We start from the raw sequence: 17,387 nt of genomic DNA, 5'->3' as shown, positions 1-17,387 counted from the left end.
GAAGCTGCACAGTGGAGCCAAAGTAATTGCTTTATTTGCTCTTGTATCCTACCTCAAAGCCCTAGAAGCACAGAGATTAGCTGAATTTTCTCTTTTGTAATTTCAAATGGAGAATATTTTTGCAACAGTTCAAGTAGAACATTGTATAACAAAGGATAAAGGGATTTTCTGGCACCTTAAAAAGACCTGGAAGCCATGGTGATATATCTAACATACAAGGGATTTTAATGTTTTCCTTACCAACTATCTAAAGACTCTTCTTGCTCTCCAATGAGACTGACAATCTTACCAAAAGCTAAACAAAAGAACAACATGCATATATTCACTTATCAAATATTTTATAGTAATCAGTGAGAGATCATCTCAGTTCTGGAAGGGATCGTGCTTGCGATGGTGCACATAGATAACGTTCTCCCACACTTTTTTTCCTGATAGCACCAAATCCTATCATCAAGAGTTGAGAGGACTTCCAATGCATACTCCTAATATACTCCCCAATACTGTACGTTACCAAGCCTGGAATTATTGTTTTCATCTTCTAGAAAACAGAGGAACTAAGTGCAACACCTATCCAGTAGCATGGCTAAAACCACAGTTTAATAATTACTACTAGTACTTGTGTAGTGTTTACAAGTGAGACATAGTGAGGCCCATGGGGTGTTACCCCTTACAGTCACAGAAACCTCACTGGACAACTACTGCACATATCACTGTAAGAAACTGAGGGGCAGAAAGGTTAAATAACCTGCCAAAGATCACGCTGCCATCACGCTCAGCTGTCATCACCCACAGCCTCACAACTAGGAAGAGGCCATTCTCTGTGGAGCCCAAGCCTGCATTTTTTCCCCACCATAGCTGAGTCTTCCTGTGAATACACTGGGGCCCAGGCCAAAATCAAGCAGCCTTCCCAAGAGTGGCCAAGTTCTTCCTCCATCAGCCTTACTAACTCAGTCTATCCATCACTTTTTAAACTGCACAAATATCTTAATAAAGTCCTCCATTTGATTAGTGCATGCAAGGTAACTGAAAGATCAATAGGTCAGCAACAATTCCTCCGTTAACACGAAGCAGTGCCTGCCCCTTTCTAGCCTCGTTCCCACTCGCTAGAAGCAAATTTCCAGTCTTTATGAATTTTTTTTCTGGAGTTATCATCATACCTACAAACGTTCTATTAAATACATATGTATTGATTTATCAATTTTAGATATTATCCTTTAATTTCATGCCACAATAGATGACAAATCATTTCCTTACAGCACCATCTCCATGTTTATATTCTTTCGTTTAAATGACTACAGTTAACATTAGTAATTTATTATATAGCTTTATTATACAGTTTTATACAGCTTCCAGAAATTCCTAGTTGCATTTTTTGTTTTTCCTTGCTTTATTTGCCTTTCTCATATCTCAATATCTTTGAAACTCTTTTGACACATTTGGTTATCTTACAGGCTAGAGGCCTTTTTTTTAAACCAGAGTCACCTCTTTGAGGAGTCCTGAATCCATCTAAACTGGTTCCTCTTAAATCCTTCTTTTTCACGGGAAGGAGAGGAGAGAGAGAGATATCTTCCATCCCCTGGTTCATTCCTCAAATGACCACAAAGGCCAGAGCAGGGTTAAGTCAAAATCCAGAGCCAGGAGCTTCGTCTGGGTCTCCCACATGGATGGCAGGGGCCCAAGTACCCTGGCCAGCTTCTCTGCTTTCCCAGGTGCATTAGCCGGGAGCTGGGTCAGAAGTGGAGCAGTCAGGACTTGAAGCGGTGCTCATATGGGATGCTGGCATCACAAGCAGTGGCTTAACCCACTGCATCACAATGTCAGCCCCACCCTTCTGGGCTTCTACTACCCTCTGGGGATAGATGAATTTTTCCAGAATTTCTTACCTCCTTTTGTGACTTTTCTTCCTCTCATCTTGCTAGATAACTTATAAAAACACTCAGAGTTATTAATTCTCAACCAGTGTTGAGTTGTGATCATGGTCACGTAGGATGTTGCTACCATCTGATAGTATCATCAAATCAATCATTACGTGTAAGCTTCATTCTACATGATCTACACTAATCATAGAAAAGATACACTCACAATGTCTATGCTAAAGGAGCAATGTTAGCGGGCTTTATTTCCAGCTCTGCTCATGCTGTAACCTGCTAGGATTAAGAGATCACCTCACAACATAGAAGAAATAAATTTGCTAGTTATATATCGGATGTATTATTTTCCAAGCCACAGTGATATTTTGAGATTTTTAGTTAAATGGATTGTATTGCATGTTGCTTAGAATAAAAAGAAAATTAAAAGCAGATGTAAATACTCAGCTAGTGTTATGCTATTCTATTTCATTCCAATGTTAATAAAGAAAAAACAAAATGGTCAGTCGAAGTAATTGCCAAAATAACTTACAGAGAAAAATCACCCTCATAGAGCATGAATGTACTGCTCCCGAATTGCTTAAAATGTGCATATATTTATATGACTTATCAAATAGCCCCATAATACCATACTGCAAAACAACTTAGAAATACAGACAGGATTTGACAAAGAAATCTAAATCATTATGCAGACAGCTTTCTCCCCATGATATAATGTTCCAGAAAACATGAATTCATGGATGCGGTTTGGCGTGAGTCAAACCCAACATGCCTGGTAATTTTAGGAGTCTCTGAAGCATGAGAGAAACACCCTTTTTTTTTTTTTTTTTGGCACGTGTGTGATTTATGTCCTTTGCTACCAATGCTGGAAGGGGCTTCCCACTCTATTCTATATGAAGCTAAATCCTGAGAGGTAGTTTCTGATGACCTCAAGCCTAGCAAGGTAAGACGTTTGATTTAATTACCTTAAATTGAAATAAAAACTTATTAAACGAGTATTCTTAGAGAAGTTAGCTCACTGAAGTCACATGGCTCAGGTCTTTGGTTACTGGGAGGTGTCTAGTCTAAGAATTTCTTCCGTGTGACAGTTCAGGGAGAGACAGTTTTTAGACACTCAGGTAAAAATTCATTTGAGATGAACTTTCATGCCAACAGCATATCTACATCAATGATTTTTTTTTTTTACTCTTCAGCTCCTTGTTAGAAGCAGAACAGTGATTACGAGGACTCAAATCCAAGAGACCATCTTTGAGGATCTTGAGGTCCAAAAGGAACCTCATATTGAGCAGCAGCTTCCATCCCTACAGGGGGCGTAGCAGACTGGAACGGAACTTCGCCAGCAATGTCACTGTTGCGTGCTACTCCCGTCTCTTAGACAAGACCCTACTATTTTAAACTCCTACAACACTGCTTCTCTTCAGTCACCTTTTGGTCATCTCCACCTACACACTGAAGCAACATGTTGCTTGTACTCTTGAAGCTCCCAAATTTCACTTCTTCTTTGGGGAAGCAAATAATCACACTTTTCTACTTTTGTACTGAGCTGACAATGGAAGCAGTCATGCATTCTAACATTTAATTATACAGAAAATTAAGATTTCCCATATTGAATTGTGCCTTTGTTCTTACAGGATCTCAAGATGACCCCAGTCCTTGGACATGGGAGGAGAAAGCATGGAATATACCTCTGCTTGGAGCTCACCGTGGCATCCTGCCAGCCTGCCCGGCAGCCTTTTTCAACCATTGGTGCTCTAACCTTTCCAAGAAGCTTGCGAGCCTTTGAGGCTGAGGGGACCAGGTGTGGGTCCAGCTGGGCCACACATGGAGTATGAATTGCCTACTCACTCTAAGCTTGCTTACCCGGCTATAAAATAGAGACTTACAACTTAGGCTGGCACCGCGGCTCAATAGGCTAATCCTCTGCCTTGCGGCGCCAGCACACCGGGTTCTAGTCCCGGTCGGGGTGCTGGAATCTGTCCCGGTTGCCCCTCTTCCAGGCCAGCTCTCTGCTGTGGCCCGGGAGTGCAGTGGAGGATGGCCCAAGTCCTTGGGCCCTGCACCCGCATGGGAGACCAGGAGAAGCACCTGGCTCCTGGCTTCGGATCAGCGCGGTGTGCTGGACACAGCGCACCTGCCATGGCGGCCATTGGAGGGTGAACCAACGGCAAAAGGAAGACCTTTCTCTCTGTCTCTCTCACTGTCCACTCTGCCTGTCAAAACAAACAAACAAACAAACAAACAAACAAAAAAACTTATAACTCAGCATGGCTGTGATGTATTTAAGATGACTAGCAGGTACTTAATAAGTGATACCAATCATCATTATGATGTTGACCTCAAAAATAAGTAAACATAGGCTCCAAGATGATAAATCATTCATCTAACCAGATGTCTGCCCAGGGCCAGAGCCTGTGCTCTCTGCCCTACAAAATGTTCATCTAAACAAGGACATTTGAAAGTGTCCAGCATCTTTCCATAGTTTTTGTTTAAACTTTATACAAAATTTGCTTCTTATCTTTCCAAAATAATAAGATTCTCTTTTCCATCTGCATCCTTGAGAGTGACACTACCACGAGTGCCATGCTCTCAAGAATGTCACTCTGTACGCCTGACACATTGACTTAAATACAAAAGCAAGACAACCAATGAAAACCTTACCTACCAAGCTAACGTCTTCCTACATCCACTACACCTTCAGGTGGGCCCTAGATATGTGTCCCTGCCCACTCTGCAATTCTTATCAGTAGGGTAATGAGAAAGAAAATCATGGCCCATCTGGTTTCATCTGTAGGCTTTATATGCTATATCTACAATGTACAGTGCTTCTCAAAGGAGGCCCTGGAGTTTTTGAAATTAATTTGTAATTCCTTTGAAATATTTCTCTGAAACTACTGAATCCTATCTTTTGAAAAATCCTTCTAACTCATAATACAGAGCTCTGCACTTAATAAGTGTTCTTGAGCACAGCAGGCTCTCCATAAGTATTTGTTGACAGTTCAATGAGCAGTAGCTGATGATGGTAACCCACTTAATATATACAAATGGTATTGGCATGCATAACATGGGCCCAGCCTCCAAAAAGCTAGAGTTTCCCTAAAGCATCAACTCATGCTGATCCTTCTTTCACTCTATGCTAACACCTTGATGCCCCCCACCCCACACACCCCAACACTCTTAACCCCTCTGTCTTATTTCCAGTATCAGAGGGAGTTTTCTTTGACCATCCCTGTTACAGTTTGAACTCCATGATTTGGCTCCCTAATCCATGCAGCAGTTTAAAACCCAAAATCATAAATTAACAGTACTAGGAAGGCAAAGACTTCTTCCAATTTGGGAGTATAGCGGTGGGGCCTCAGGGATGTGATTAGATTGGATTCCGTCGTTCCGGTGGAGCCCCCATGACTGAATCGTGGGGGCTTTATAAGGAGACACAGACTGACACACACGTACTCCCTCTCTTACTACGTGATCCTGTCCACCACCTGGGTCTCTGCCAGAAGTCAAACCAACAGCACTGTCCAGTCTTGGATGGTGAACCTCCAAAACCATGGGCTGAAATAAACCTTCTTCCTTCCTAAGTAGCTGGTCTTAGGTATTCCATTGTAGTAATGAAAGGCTGATTAATACAATACCTTTCACGTCCCCTCTATAGCACAAAGCCCTTAATTTTCTTCCCAGGAATTCTTACCATATGAAACTTCTTAGTCATCAATTCATTCATTCCTTTACCTTTTCAGCATCTGCCACCTCCAATCAGAGTGATAGCTCTGTAAGAACAGGGTCCTTGGGAGGAAGTACCCGGCTCCTGGCTTTGGATCGGTGCAGCGCCAGCCATAGGGGCCATTAGGGGAGTGAACCAACGGAAGGAAGACCTTTCTCTCTGTCTCTCTCTCACTGTCTATAACTCTTTCTCTCTCTCTCTCTCTCTCTCACTGTCTAACTCTGCCTGGCAAAAAAAAAAAAAAAAAAAAAAAAAAAAAAGAAGAAGAACAGGGTCCTAACCTATAGGCTGCCACTGTAACCCCCACACCTACAAGGGTGCACAGACAGGTGCTCAGCAAATAAAATGTGAATGAAGTAAGAGTGAGATGAATAAATACAGCTATTTTTATACTTGTTCTCTAGGTAGGTCTCCAAACTAACTAAAACTACAACCCAACACATAGGCACAAAGTATTTAGTACAATTCTTTCAGCACTTTAGGTGCTTTCCTGATGTACAATGATTTGGGCAATATCTAAGTTATTCAGTATGAAAAGCAAATTATTTAATTCCAGCAATTTGCATACTAAGTGATCAAACAGTTTAACGACAAAGCCATTTTCAACTGGCTATGGCATTTCCTGGAACCAACGATGAGACCATTTGGAAGATGTTGGCTATTTACTGCCAATGAGATTTAGATTATTTCAGCACTGCTTCAAACTAACTGTCCATACCTGACAAATGGCCAGATGTTCCAGAAGACAAAGGCTTTTGGGAGCACCTACCATCTTGCAGCAGATTACTTATTTTTTTCAAAGCAACTAGTGGTGAGATCCAAGACAACCTTCATAATACTGTGCATGCTTAGGCAAAGGGTGGGGGGGGGATAATCTAATTTTCTCAGTAGATATTAAGAACAATCCAAGTAGCAAATTACCCTGGCTTCAATTGCTTATTTTTTTTCCCCACCACACTTAAAGTCTTACATTTCATAATTCCCATTTTACTACTGAAAATATGTGGTAGAATTATACATATTCTGGTATTATTTTTGCAAACAATGTGTCAGGATAGACTGAGGTCTAGGAAACCTTCTACTAGATTACACTCAGATACAGAAGCTTGCAGAACATTAGCAGATACAAATCTCCTTTCCTAGACTGCAAGAGACTCCTAGAATAATACAGAAGAACAGATAAACCTCACAACACTTCTAACACAATGAAGCAGTGAATTAAAATGAAACAACAAAAAGGGATAAATTAATAAACTGCAGAGTCTAAGATATAAAGATATAAAGCCCATTACATGGATGACTGGGCATAGAATGGGAATTTGCCTGCTGGCTCCAAATTTCGGCTCAAGTTCAAAGTGGAAGACAGTGGCAGCTAAGCTAGCCTGACATTCACAACACACCGCCCCAGCTCCTACTAATAAATACCGGCTGGTCCTTGGAGCAGCCTTACCTCTGAGAGACTAAAGGTTTTTTTTTCTTTTATTTTTTTTCTTTTTTATTTTTTGACAGGTAGAGTGGACAGTGAGAGAGAGAGACAGGGAGAAAGGTCTTCCTTTACCATTGGTTCACCCTCCAACGGCCACTGTGGCCGACACGCTGTGGCTGGTGCACCACGCTGATCCAAAGCCTGGAGGAGCGACTGGGACAGAATCTGGCGCCCCGACTGGGACTAGAACCCGGGGTGCTGGTGCCGCAGGCGGAGGATTAGCCTATTGAGCTGTGGCACCGGCCCTGAGGCTAAAAGTTGTTAAGGAGCAGATTGTCCCAGGTCAAATGATTCACAAGCACAGGGGGACTCATCCCTTTCCTACTCACCTACCTACAGCCAGAAAGGATGCCCAACAGAACACCCTGCCTTGAGGTGGAGCTGGACCAAACTTCCAGGACCGGAGAATCATGGGGTCTGCCCAAGAAGCTGGTACAAACTTGTGTTTGAGGTTTACAGAATGTGTTTTTGCGAAAGATAAAACCAAAAACTTGCTCCATGCATTAAACATGCAGTGACCTCCCCAACGGGGGAAGGGGAAATGTGGTTTACTGACTGCAAAAAGCTTTTTCATGTTTTTGGCAAGGCTGTTTTAACAGAACTTCCTCCTAGTTTCTGTTTTTATTCAATATGATTACAACAAGGAATCAGGCAAAGTCCCCAGTTCCGTGAAGTTACTCATTTTGCCTTGAATACCTATGCATATGTTTGTATTGACTTAGATGTGCAAACACAGACAAACAGAGCCCTAAAATTCCTAATCAAAGCTAGGTGTTTTAAGACTGTTTCTTTTTCAGATTTCCTTTTAAAGGAAAACTCTGTTCATACTCCCCAAGTCCCCTAACGGATTTTCTTCTTTCAAAATGTTTTTTTCCTGGAGATGGTCATTGAAATGAATGAAAAATGGACAAGGCCAGCCAAGTGAATTCTTGGCTGTAACTGCCTTGGGAAGTGCTTTGTGGGTAGGCATCTGAATGAACTGCTATAAAAGTCATGGAGTTGGCATTTAATCATTTCCGTCTCTCTGTTCCTGGGCCACATCTTTCCTTTTGGCTTGCATAAGAAATGTCAGGCTACTAAGAGGGATTCGATGTTTTAATGTCCAATTTCAGTCAATTACTGAATATTTCTTTTCTCATAAGAGTTTCTTCAAAAATTTTTTTTTACTTATTTATTTGAAAGTCAGAGAGAGAGAGAGAGAGAGGGAGAAAGATAACTTCCATCCACTGGTTCACTCCCCAGATGGTATCAACAGCCAGGACTGGGCCAGGCCAAAGCCAGGAGCTTCATCTGGGTCTCCCACATGGGTGCAGGGGCCCAAGAACTTGGGGTATCTTCTGCTGCTTTCCTAGGCCATTAGCAGGGAGCTGGATCAGAAGTGGAGGAGCCAGGACTCGATGCCCATGTGGGATGCCGGCATTGCAGGCGGCAACTAAACCTACTCTGCCATAAACACCAGCCCCAGTCTGGCAAGAGTTTCTTCAAGGATTTTCTGTTTGTGTCCATGGTGAGAGATAACCCATATCTTTGTGTCATCATCTTATATTAAAGTTCTTGCTACTCTGACTCTTGTATGAACAGTATAGCTGTGGCAACTGTGCCGAAGTCTGCTACATTCCCCAAAATCCATTTGTCTCTTCTTTTGTGGTAACAAGAGCTGCAGTTTTAGTGAGGGACACTGTCACGCAACTAAAAGTCTGTATTCTCTGGTTTCTCCTGTACTGAGTACATGACCAAGCTGGCACCAAAGAGATATACAGCTTCCAAGACACTTGCACATGTCATTTCCTCCTTCCACATGGATAGATACACATGTGATGCAATGACTGGACCTGCAGCAGCAGTGTTGGACCACGAAGTAGAAGCCTAATAATTCAGAGTCAAAACAACAGAATCCCAGGTCCCTTGATGGGACACTGAAATCATCACACTAATCCCGAACTATCTACCTAGCTTTGGATTTTGCTTATCTAAAAACAAACAAACAAGCAAACAACGTTGTTGAAGTCATCATTATTTTAGGCTTTTGGTCACATGTGGCCAAACATAATCCTAATGTAGACACTACATTCTACTTCATGCTTCCAAGGCAGCTTCTCTATCAAATTCTATTCTCAAAATCATTCATGCTCAATTCTAAAAAATCTGACTTTTAATTCTATCAGGCAAGTTTATAAAAAGCCACTGGCTATATTCCTTATCTCATAAGTCTATGCGGCAAGTATACTATAAACTTAGAATAATACTGGAGTTTATCTATGTAATCCCAGAGATTTTACCCTGTCCAGAATGGAAACAACAAGATGGAGAGCCCTCGTGAGTTCTTATGGTTCAGAAAGACTCTGTCTTCCTCACTCATCTCATAAACCAGCAAATTCTTGACCTCTGTGTACCACACATCTGGCTCTCTAAACCATGAGCCAGAGAATTAGATGGACTGCCCCAAGCCAAGGTATTTGCATGCACGGCATTATCTCAGGTGAAATATGTTAGAGGCCCGAGGGTTTAAACCAACTCCTTTCCAACATATGCAGAGTTCCAACACATCTTTTAAACTCAAGTTTAGCGTGAGTGGATTAACAACAGCCCTGTGGTTATGAGTCTCTGGTAATTTTACTGCATTGACTATAATATTCCAAAAAAAATCTGCAGATTAGTCTTAGCACACTGATGAAAAGCTGGTTCTGCTCAACACATTATCAGGCTTCCCACCTTCTCCCCATTGCCACGGCTGGGAACTGGTTTGGTTCTCAACCCTTGCTATTTTAGAGGTTTAGTAAAGTCTAGTTACTGGCATTAACATCCTGAAGGCTAGCCAAACACAGCCAGAGGACTACAACAGGTTTCTTTTCTTCTTCTTTTTTAGATTTATGTATTTATTTGAAAGGCAGAGAATTACAGAAAGAAAGGAAGAGACAGAGAGAGAGGTATCTTTCATCTGCTGGTTCAATCCCCAAACAGCTGCAACAGCCTGGGCTGGGTGGTGCCCAAGCCGGGAACATCTTCCAGGTCTCCCTCGTGGGTGGCAGGGGCCCATGTTCTTAGTCCACCTCCTGCTTCCCAGGCACATTGGCAATGAACTGGATTGGAAGTGGAGCAACAAGACACAAACCAGCACCCACATGGGATGCCAGCATTGCTGACAGCAGCTTTATCAGCTATGCCACAATGCCGATGCCTACAACAGGCTTTTAAAAGCCATAAATATTTCTCGTAATACTATAAACTTGCAAAATAATAATAATAATAATAATTTGTGTAAGCCTGCATAAGCCAACTTATTTAGTGACAATTAGAAAATCACCATGGCTTTATTAGTTGTATTTGGTATCAAAGAGTTATTTTCAAGGCTCTTAATGATACCATGTATAAATAACAAGTATTTTCCTCACATTATTAAGCATGGAAAAATTCACAGAAGTTCCTAAGCTAATTTGATTGTCTCTGCAGTTCAGAAAGAATGAAAGCATACTCTTGTTTGTCTGTTAAGATCACTTTCCTATACCAACTACTATATGACTTAAACTCAAATGAATAGCCAAAGGATGTTACCATAGCTTAATTCCATTTCCTATTAGATTAAGGCTTCCAAATATGTCCCTAGAGACATTTATATAATGTCTTCTTTATTCATGGTTAACTTCCTGGATTCCTGACCAGACATTTCCATAAGGCCATCCTAACAAGTGATTCCATTCACTGCATCCCTATAAGAGTGCTCTGTGAACCTGGATGGACAGAGAATGGACCCCTGCATTCTAACTCATGAGACCCTCTGCAGTGATGGTCTGACTCCTTCAGTCTGTTCAGACATTCAAATATGAGCACAGGACTTAACAGTGCCTGCTGTGAAATAAGCATGCAATTGTATTACTGTTATTGCTATTAATTTCTTATCCTGCAAGCTAGTAATTGCTGACTAGTAGGAGCCACCAATTAAGAAAACAGTAAACAGTAAAACATTGCCAACTACCTCAAATGAAAGAGCAAATCAATGAAATGGTAGGTATAGAAGTGCTTTTCAAATCCTAAGGTCAGTTTCATCACTGGGGATTTTCTGGAAGCAAACTAAATTGGACTCTAAATTTGTAAACTAACTCATGTCACCATCTTCCATGTTTCTTCTTATTAAGTAATCTTTATAGCCTCCAAAATAAAAATATTTTTAAAAATCTAAGAACGGGATTGAATTGGATTGGATTGAATTGGAATCCCCTGGTATGCTTCCAACTCCACCACTTGGGGCAAGTGGATTCCAATTCAATCCCATCGAGGTGGCATGTACCAATGCCATCTCACTGTTCCAGGTGATCAGTTTCAGTTCACAGTTGGTCATGGTGGAGGGACTGGGAGTCAAAGGGAGCACATAGACAAGTCTAGTACCTGCTAACGCTAACCGATGGAGTAAATAAAGGGGAGAGTGATCCAACATGGGAAGTGAGATACTCAGCAGACTCATAGAATGGCAGATGTCCTAAATAGCACTCTGGCCTCAGAATCAGCCCTAAAGGCATTCGGAGCTGGCTGAAAAGCTCATGAGAGTATTTCAGGCATGGAAAGCCAAGACACTCTGGCAAAAGATCTCTGCGAGTGAGATCCCAGTGGAAAGAACAGGTCATCAAAGAAGGAGGTACCTTTCTCTGAAGGGAGGAGAGAACCTCCACTTTGACTATGACCTTGTCTAAACAAGATAAGAGTCAGAGAACTCAGAGGGCTTCCATAGCCTTGGAAACTCATGACTGGAGCATAGGGAGATTACTGATGCCATAGACAGGAGTGTCAATTGGTAAAGTCAACAACAGGAGTCACTGTGCACTTACTCCTCATGTAGGATCTCTATCCTTAATGTGCTGTACATTGAGATTTAATGCTATAACGAGTACTCAAACAATATATTTCACTTTGTGTTTCTATGGGGGTGCAAACTGTTGAAATCCTTACTTAATGCATACTAAACTGATCCTCTGTAAAAAAAAAAAAAAAAAGAAATTATCAATTCCCAACTTGACTCTCACTGGGATTAAACATGACAATAGGTCTGCTCTGATTTCATCATCATTAAAAAAAAATCATCTATTATTTTTCACTTTATGTTTCTGTGTGGGAGCAAACTGTTGAAATCCATACTTGATGTATACTAAGCTGATCTTCTGTATATTAAGATAATCAAAAATGAATCTTGATGTGAATGGAAGGGGAGAGGGAGTGGGAAAGGGGAGGGTTGTGGGTGGGAGGGACGGTATGGGGGGGAAGCCATTGTAATCCATAAGTCGTACTTTGGAAATTTATATGCATTAAATAAAAGTTTAAAAAAAATTTAAAAAATTAAAAAAGATATTCATTTTGGTGAAAAAAAAAAATATAAGAACGGGGGCTGGCGCTGTGGTGTTGCGGGTAATGCTGCCTCTTGCAATGCCGGTATCCCATATTAGCGCCAATTTGAATCCCAACTACTCCACTTCCAATCCAGCTCTCTGCTATGGCCTGGGAAAACAGTAGAAAACGGCCAAGTCCTTGGGCTCCTGCACATGCATGGGAGACCCAGAGGAAGCTCCTGGCTCCTGGCTTCAGATCGATGCAGCTCTGGCTGTTGCAGCCATCTGGGGAGTAAACCAGCGGATGGAAGAGTTCTCTCTCTCTCTCTCTCTCTCTCTGTGTGTGTGTGTGTGTGTGTGTGTGTCTTTCTCTGTCTCTTTGTGCCTCTGCCTCTCTGTAACTCAGCCTTTCAAATAAATAAATAAATCTTAAAAAAAAATCTAAGAATGATTCGAATGTGAAATGCAAAGGAACCTTGAATATAAGCACCCAAGACCCTAGAGTTAAGAGGGTAGGTGGGAGGGCAAACTGTGCCCTAACAGTGGGATAGTCACTGATGCAATGAGTTCAGTAATGAAATGTCTTCCAATTCAAACAGCCTGTCTTATGCCAGGGCTGCTTCTATACATCAGCTCAGAGGGTGTTATCTGTTACACATCACTTTCAGTGACGCTGGATACCACAAGAGTATCAATAATGGCCCAAGGAGAGTATAAAAACAGAAGGCAGCCAATATGCATCAGCACTGAAGGATGGATAGAGGAAAGAGGCCAGAGAAGGAAACCAGAGATAGGAATTATTCAGGAGACAGCACATCACATCTAGTAAACAAGCAAAAAAAAAAAAAAAAAGTGGAAATGAGAAATTCTTCAAAAAGGAGACAGCACCTGCTTGAGCTTGTCACCAGCTACTAAACTCAGAAAACTGTTGGGACTCAAGAATCCCTGGAAGGCAAGCAGAGTGAATTCACCAAACATCTGTGTGATCCACTGACACAGGCTCAGCTTTGCGCCTGGTAGGTTGGTTGGTGGCAGAAGGACCACAGTTTACCAAATGGTGCAGGGATGTGCTGAATACAGTTGTCAATGAAGTGACACACAGGTGTCACCCCACCCTAAGAATGATCCAGTGTCACTTTTCATTCATGGGATTTCTACATGGAAGGCTTCCTCTTCTCTCGGGCTAGGACACAGAAATAAGGGAAAACACTTCCCACTGCTCCTGAAAACTAGAAACTTAGTCTTTCACTTTTGTTCATGAGTAGAATCTGTGGAAGTACTTTTCTCCATTCCTTGTAAAGAGTCCCAGTTTGGAAAAAAATAATAACTTCTGCAGTGAAAGCTCCCTATCAAAAATAACAATCCAATAAAACTAGCCCACTTAGCAATTTTATAATGGCTCTATTAAATAGATCTTTTAAGACAAAGCACTTAAGACTATGACTGTTTTAAATGACTGAAACAAAATAGAAACTGAGAACAACCAAAGCAGTGTTTTGCATGGCTGATTGATTCTAAGGCCATTATCTAGATAATCAATCACTAATAGAGCTAAATATCTCAAGGTTATTATGCAGCGGCTGACTCGGGCTTATCGAATGGACATGGCTTAGCTCTTCAATGCTAAACTCAGAGGAACTTTCTGGCAATTCCACATATGTAGCCTCATTCAAGAGCCACCAACTCAGGAGCCATCAGGAGCAGAAATCGATGCCTCCCACCATGAGCCCAGCACATGAGAATAATGTTGTTCCAAGGGAAGAGCTGCCATAACAGGTTCACAAGTGTGGATCAACAAGTTACATCATTGAGAAGCAACTTCTACTGGAAATGGAGGCACCTGCCAAAAAGTCCCTTTTAATTTCCCACTTTTTTTGAAAAAAAAAATTTTGCAAATGTAGAACTTAGAGTACTAAAGCTGTTGTAAAAGAATATGAACAAATATAGATACTGAAAGGAAACTAAAAAAAAACTAATTAAAATGGTAAATGTTATGTGAGGTTTTTTTTTTTAACAATTAGAATTTTTGTTAAATTAAATGGAGATAAAGTGAATATGTCAGGGAATTCCACAAACCTGGCTAAGACATAGGCCAGTGGGACAGTGTAAGGGAGATGAGATCTAGGGGGCCCGCACTGTGGCGCAGCGGGTTAACACCCTGGCCTGAAGCGCCGGCATCCCATATGAGCACTGGTTCTAGTCCTGGCTGCTCCTCTTCCGATCCAACTCTCTGCTATGGCCTGGGAAAGCAGTAGAAGATGGCCCAAGCCCTTGGGCCCCTGCACCCACGTGGGAGACCTGGAAGAAGCTCCTGGCTCCTGGCTTCAGATCGGCGCAGCTCCGGCCGTTGCGGCCATCTGGGGAGTGAACCAGCAGATGGAAGACCTTTCTCTCTGTCTCTACCTCTCTCTGTAACCCTCTTTCAAATAAAATAAAATAAATCTTTAAAAATAAAAAAGGGAGATGAGATTTAAATCTGAGGAATATATATTTCAATTTATGTACTTTGGCCAATGGAAATTTATTCTAAACAAAACTGGTGCAAATAGTACATACATGGATAGAGAGTTTTGGGGTTCATTTGATTTGTCTTTTTTGACTTCTAATATTCTACAGCCATCTGTTGAAGGGATCAAAGCAATCCCGTTTAACTTAAACTCCACACTATGACTTGCTAATGCATGTCTAACGATATGCCAAGACCACAGTCTATCCGAATTTCGTTAAGACTGGGAAATTTTCAAGGGGGACATGTTGTTGGTACAACATGCTAGGACAAAAACATCTGATATAAATATAAGAATATATATGGTTTAGCATTCCACACTTGATCTTAGCCAAAAGGCCGAGAAGCGATGGTTTAGTATTCCTACAAATTCAAAGGGCAAAGCCTCCTATTTCCTTTGCACATATTCCTTACTCCTTTGAAGTCCACAGCTTCTGGTTAGCATTCACTAACGTATTAAGCTCAAGGCTCATGGATGCATGGATGCACACATGAGCACACACACACACACACACAAAACTGATGGCTGATTTTACTACCAACATAAAAGTATAATTAATTTTATTTTCATAGACACAGTGAAGGATGTTTGGATGTTTTTGTTTGTACGTCGGAGTCATTGATGAAGTCACCATGGCTCTGGGTATGACTTAGCAGCTAAATAAATCGCCCAAGATCCCAGAGAATATAGTCATGGTTTTCTCCAAGAGTCACTATAATGGCTGCTATTTCTATTTGCTCTTCTTTAAAGGTTGAAGATAGGAGAGTCTTCAAAAATAAATTCCAAAGATTTGAGGAGCACAGTAACTTTATGTTTGCTCCAAAAACCAACCCTGCACATATCTAAACACAATTAGATTGCCATTCAAGTGTATTAAAATTGCTTTTTTTCTGAGTAGGCCACCTTCACCTCTTCTAGTTCCAAAGGATCTAAGAACAAACTCTCCCAAGCTGTAGTGGTAGTAGAACCTATCTCAGGTCCTCTGGCAGAAGGGCAGCTTCTTCCACGACCATGAGAACTGCTGAATATGCACAGAAGGCAACAAATCGCTATCCTCTAATCTGTGAGCCACTGAAGCAGGTGGACAGACAAACCATTGAATTAAAGAAGGCTTAATGGTCCAAGCTGTGAGAAAACTGATTAGGTCTCATCTTAGAGCTAAAAGGTTCCTTTTAATACAACAGTCATTGGAGGCACTCTCTTCCTGCAAACACTCACCAGAGAAAAATAAGCAATGAAAATGAGAGACTCTTTTATGCCCCCAGCTTGCCTGGTAAAGGCAATTTTCACATATAACCCTTGGTCTTCTTTCTGATCCGTCTCACCCAAATTATCTGGAAAGCTGGAGGGCTGACCTGCCCCTTCTACCTTGGGCCCCATCACCTTCCCTCAGAGCAACAGAATCAATCTACTCACACCCACCCTACCTGCTTATCTGTCTTCAGGGCCACCAGCAAGCACCAGCAGAGGCTCAAGAGGAGATGGTCACACAAAGTAAGGTGCATACCCTAAAAAGTTGTGTCTGTCCCCACACGTCTCCTTCATTCCCAGGTTGGATGCTCTTCCCAACAGGTTCCATCTTATCCTGCTGGGAAGAACCCTAAAATCTCTATGGTAAACCATCCTCACTCCCCACTACAAGCAGCTGGGGCTGGAGGAGGTGGCAATGGGAGCAGCCTCAGAGAGAAAGACACACCTGGGGTGGAATTAGTAGGAGACTGCAGTATTGATTGTTCCAAAACGGGGTATAGTACAAATACCACCTTCCACACTAAACCTCTCCATGGGGACAAAGAACACAGAATCACTGCTTAGATCTTTTCTCCAAATGACAAGAAGACATTTTGCTCAATTGAAGAGGAATGGAATGGTGTAATGTAGGCAAAATAAGCAACAGGGAAATACAGTCTTTGTTGATACAAAAGGATTGCTTATAATCAAGAAGGCAAGGAAGTTGGAAGATTAGAATGAGTATGAGTCTCACTGCCTTTAGAAGGATGTCACTTTCAGTTGAAAAATCAGAGACTTTGATGTGGCTACTGAAGCAAAGCATACTTGAAGACAGACAGAGAGAGAGTCCAAGAAAGGAAGGAGTAGGAAATTCTTCATGCAAGGTTATTGCACGAAGATGGCAGATGCTGGGTTCATGAGGAGCCATGAAATGTGCTGATGTTGCCAAGCACTGGGTTGGGAAATACAAAGTTCACACCTGGCGACCAGGGAAGTAGGTATAATCAAGCAACAATATTTATTTGGGAGAACCTATTCATTCCCTTCTTGGTTTAGTGGTTCCTGTCTCAGGGAATCAGCACTTTTCAACACAGATGAAGAATTACGGTACGAAAAACTTCTCTTTTTTTTCCTCTGTAGTAGTTATAACTTTTATTTCAGTCCTGAGAAAAATTTCAGGTTTTGAAAACAAGATGACTGCCCCTTTTCCAAACCTTATGCTCTGAAAAGCGTTTATAAATTCAAGTCTCAAGCTCAGCA

At 41.6% G+C, this 17,387-nt stretch overlaps 1 protein-coding gene and 1 pseudogene across 19 annotated transcripts in view; both read right to left on the bottom strand.

The window, feature by feature from the left end:
* Nucleotides 1-17,387, bottom strand: part of NCAM1 (neural cell adhesion molecule 1) — a 329,589-nt gene that overhangs the window by 253,307 nt on the left and 58,895 nt on the right. The window lies entirely within an intron of this gene.
* On the bottom strand, nucleotides 15,125-15,247 carry LOC138847723 (U2 spliceosomal RNA; annotated as a pseudogene).

This window comes from Oryctolagus cuniculus, chromosome 1, assembly GCF_964237555.1.
Source record: "Oryctolagus cuniculus chromosome 1, mOryCun1.1, whole genome shotgun sequence".
NCBI lineage: Eukaryota > Metazoa > Chordata > Mammalia > Lagomorpha > Leporidae > Oryctolagus > Oryctolagus cuniculus.
The sequence above is the reverse complement of the archived record's forward strand: the minus strand, read 5'-3'. Positions and strand labels throughout refer to the sequence as shown.